At 44.7% G+C, this 4,211-nt stretch overlaps 1 protein-coding gene across 1 annotated transcript in view; it reads left to right on the top strand.

The window, feature by feature from the left end:
• Positions 1 to 555: 555 nt before the first annotated feature.
• ARHGDIB (Rho GDP dissociation inhibitor beta) overlaps positions 556 to 4,211 on the top strand; it is a 19,619-nt gene continuing 15,963 nt past the window's right edge. The window contains exon 1 of the mRNA XM_032253724.1: positions 556 to 783. The gene's annotated coding sequence lies outside the window, so the exon portion shown is untranslated. The remainder of the gene's footprint in view (positions 784 to 4,211) is intronic.

Genomic DNA, 4,211 nt, shown 5'->3' with positions numbered 1-4,211 from the left:
TTTAGCACTTGTTAAATTGTCACAAATTCTGAGTTAGAAGACTATGAATTAATGAAGTTTTACTTCCTTTTGTAATTTCATTCCTAGGTTTAACCAAAGACAGTACTTTTGCTTGCTTGTTTCATTTGAAGAAAAACCAGCAAAAACTATTACAAAGAACATTTGATTGTTTGGAGTGCAATACGAAGCTACATCTTGAAATTATAACCAACAAAACTCCAAAAATCTGTTTAGGGACACATTTTTAAATTTAGGACCAAGTATATGCAGTTAACAATCATAGTTTCTCAGCGCTCTACATTCACTGCCAGCAAACTTTCAACATATCTGGCTGATAATGAACCTGGCCGGGACCCAGTGGGAACAGAAGTGAGTGGTGCAAAGCAGAGCCGATGTGAATGTATCGCTACTGGTTTCAGGCTCTTTGCCTCTGTAGCCTTATGCAGTAAAATGACCTGATTATCAGACATACCCTCACAATTATTCATAATACCCATAGCTATAGGCTCTACACTCTTGCGTGCACATTCATGCATCTCCACGTCACACAGGCTGTCATGCTCGCACATGTGCCATTAATTGACAAGAATGCTGCTAAAGTTGGCTGATCGAGAGATAGGCTGTGCAAAGGAACAGGATTTGAGGCAGCCCAGGGTTTCCTCTTCAAGTAGGTTTAAAACAATTTTTTTTTCTCACTAACTTCCTTCCTGTTCTAACTGCCAGTACTCAGAAGTCAGAGTTGAGAGACAGAGGCACCCCGGACAGAGACGCGAAGCACTGAATGTAAGTTCAAATACCTCGGGCTGGGGAGGCTTCAGGTGGGCACAGAGCTAAGCCGGCAACCTCTCAACGGGGCTGCCACCTTCTACCATTTGTTTATTTGTTTTTGTAGAGGGGCAGTTTTCCTTTAAAACAAACTTCATGATCGAAAATTGCTAAGGAGGCTGCAGAGAAGGGGAAGTTCGAGAAGGGAAGGGTGGCAGTGGCTCAGGGGAGGAGGCTTCAGGAGGGAGGGTAGAGGGTGCCTGCAGCCCAGAAGGTGCAATCCTGAATGTTCTGGAGAAGCGCTCTGAGAACACGCACCGGGAGTGCCTGGAGGGGTTTCCTGCATGGTAGGAGCAGGCACCTGGCCAGGCTCAGGAGAAAAAGACTGTAGATCCAAACTGATAGGGACTGTGCTGGTAGATGGTGTGTTGTGCTGGGGTGGAGATGTGTGGTTTCCTGTTTTCAAGCAGACAATGTAAAAGGCTGGTTGATAGAGAAAAAAAAATGGTTCGAAGTTGTCACATATTAAACTGTCTTCCACTAAAGAATTTTCTGGTGATAGAAGAGAAATGCATAATGAAATCCTCCCTTAGAGTGCAGGGAATTTAGCCCTCAAAGAGGAAGTATGGTATAGCACATTGTTGTGTACTCATGAGTCATACAGTGACAGAATTCCCACCACTGACAAAAACTGTGCATTAAATTCTTGCAGTCGGATAGGCAAAAAGCTTGTTGCTGTTGTTGTTAGTAATAATAATGGCATTCTACATGTGAGATAACTACAAGCAAACATGGAAAACACCAAATAACTTATTAAGAGGCAGGTTTTAGAATAATTCAAGCGGGCCCAGCTAGGACGTCTGATCAGTGGGCCTCCCAAATGTCAAGGTCTGACTTTCGGCCACCATTAGGGGAAGTGCTTGAGGTATGAACTGAAACACTTTCTGCCCTTTTGGAGGACTTCCCAGCCAGCACATTTCATAAAGATAATCCGTAATTTGAACTCTAGACCCATGGGAACTTGAGGTGTGGGTCTGATAGGCTCTGGGCAGTTCTTCAGAGTGGGCAAAGGTGGAGTGCTGTCACCCAGAGGGCTCATGGTCGGTCACCCCTTCACATGAAGACCAAGAGCTACTGGAGTCAGGGTTGGTCTGGCATTCCTCCGTGCAGAGATGGTCACCACAGGAGATCAAGAGGATCATGTCGGCCTGTTGGCCGGGGGAGGGGAGCGCAGAGGTCTAGTCGCTAACCGGCATCGTGAATCTTGCTATTGGCTTTGAGTGTTTTTAATTTATAAGACTATATTCTTTCTCAAAGCAAAAATAGCACAAGCTTAGTAACAAGAGCATCTTACTGTTTTGTGAGATGTGTGAAATTGCAAGAGAACAGTTCTTTCTCCATCCGTGCTTCACAGACGCGAAACATGAGTACGAACCATTCTGTCACTGAACAGAAAGAGGAGAGCGATTTTCAGGCCTTGACTGGAATTTGGTCCTTCCTTGTTTTGGAGAATACGAATTTGTCCCTAGGGAAGTAGGCTCTGAACATCAAGGTTCTGTTTTCAGTAGACGCTCAGCACAGCAGAGTCATTAGGGAAAGACGTGGGTCTGAACTCATTTGGGAGAGCACAGTATATGACGAACGTCAGCCAGCAGGAAAAGAAAAGACCTGGGGAATCAAAATTATGCAGATAGAAAAAGAGAACCAACAATTGTTGAGTGACCTTTTTGTGTCAGGCCTGGTGATAGAAACTTTCAAATTTGTTCCTAAGAAGAATGCGAAAGTGTTCAATAATTTGACTAAAATAACATACTGATACAAAGTGGATCAATAGCCACAACGCGTCCGAATTGCACTTTGGAGTGCGGTTCGTAAGGCATGGTGGTGCGTGCCTGTAGTCCCAGCTACTCAGGAGGCTCAGGTGATCCTCCTGCCTCAGCCTCACAAGTAGCTGGGACTATAGGCGCGCACCACCACACCGGTTAACTTTACTGTTTTTAGTAGAGACAGGGTTTCTCCATGTTGCCAAGGCTGGTCTCGAACTCCTGGGCTTAAGCAATCCACCTGCCTTGGCCTCCCAAAGTTCTGGGATTAAAGGCGTGAGCCACCACTTGTGTCCTATTATTATCTTTTTGAGACAGGTCTTACTCTGTCCCCCAAGCTGAAGAGCATGGGCATGAACACAGCTCATTGCAGCCTCCACCTCCCGAAGCTCAGGTGATCTTCTCACGTTCTTTAGGAAGAATCACATGGAAGAAATTTTCTCCAGTTCCACATTTTGAGAGTCCCTATTTCTAGTTTATGTTACTGCTGCCCAGGATCCTGTATTTGAGTCTATACCGGCATACCCAGAGATGAGTCTCATATTGCCCCTGAAACACCAGCAACATTTATCTGTGCAATAAGCCCATCCCGAATCGCCCTGTGTTGTATTATTCTCTGGTGTCCTCAGCCAGAGAGTAAATTTTACCTCTGGTAAAAATTCACTTGGGCTTTCTTAAAGAACCTGATAGTCTTAGCACAAATGGTCATTTAAAAAAATTCTCTCTCACTTCTGTCTTTTAATGCTAATTTAAAACTTTTGTGAATATTTTGAGATACTGAAGGCAATGACTTCCTTAATGCTCAGATTTCTTTAAGGATTATTAATATTTGTGAAGGTATCTGGTGGCATGACTTCACACATTGGGCATTCAGAAAAGCTCACTGGATCTCTTGTGTTCTTTCTCTTGGTGCATACGAATGTGGGTTGGAAAAATATGCCGTGAATGCACAGGCAAGAAATAAGTTGTTTCTCTCACAAAGAGAAATGGCAAGGAATTATGTTTCTAGTAATTTGTGCCTTTATCTGGATTGATTACAATGTTTATTGTCTCTTACAAAATGATCTTGTCTTTGGTTGTTCTCGTCCAGTTTTGAAGTTTTCATAGTCCTTCGGGGTGCTGAGGTAGTAGAAAGCAGCACTGCACAGATCCAAAACATGAGGACTAACCATGAGGAAAGCGGGGCTATGGATTCCTCCATGTCACCAGGGACGGGGCGGTGGGGAGAGGGTGGAATCCAGACCCAAGAAGGTTTCCGGTGTCCTGAGAGACAAACTTGCAGTCCCCCAATACGCCAAATCGCCGATCAACCAGCACAGCACATCCAAATCCTTGACTAGCTCTGAAATGTCGCCAGTCTTTTAGAGATGGCCCAAGTCTCCAGACCCACGCTAGACTCACAGCCCAATATAGGGAAAGTCAGACATACCCTAGTCATCAGGGAAAGTGGAGATAACAGGAGTTACAGAGAATGATGATGCTTACATAGGAACTTCTCTGACAGAAATCCCCTACTTCTGGTACTTCCACGTTTCTCTCTCCTCCCTCTCTCTCCTTCTCCCTTCTCCCTCTTCTCCTCTCTCTCTCTCTCTCTCTCTCTCTCTCTCTCTCTCTCTCTCTCTC

This window comes from Sapajus apella, unplaced genomic scaffold, assembly GCF_009761245.1.
Source record: "Sapajus apella isolate SASKATOON/1434 unplaced genomic scaffold, GSC_monkey_1.0 scaffold84, whole genome shotgun sequence".
Taxonomy (NCBI): Eukaryota; Metazoa; Chordata; class Mammalia; order Primates; family Cebidae; genus Sapajus; species Sapajus apella.
Note: the sequence above shows the minus strand (reverse complement) of the source record. Positions and strands in the feature narration are given on the sequence as shown.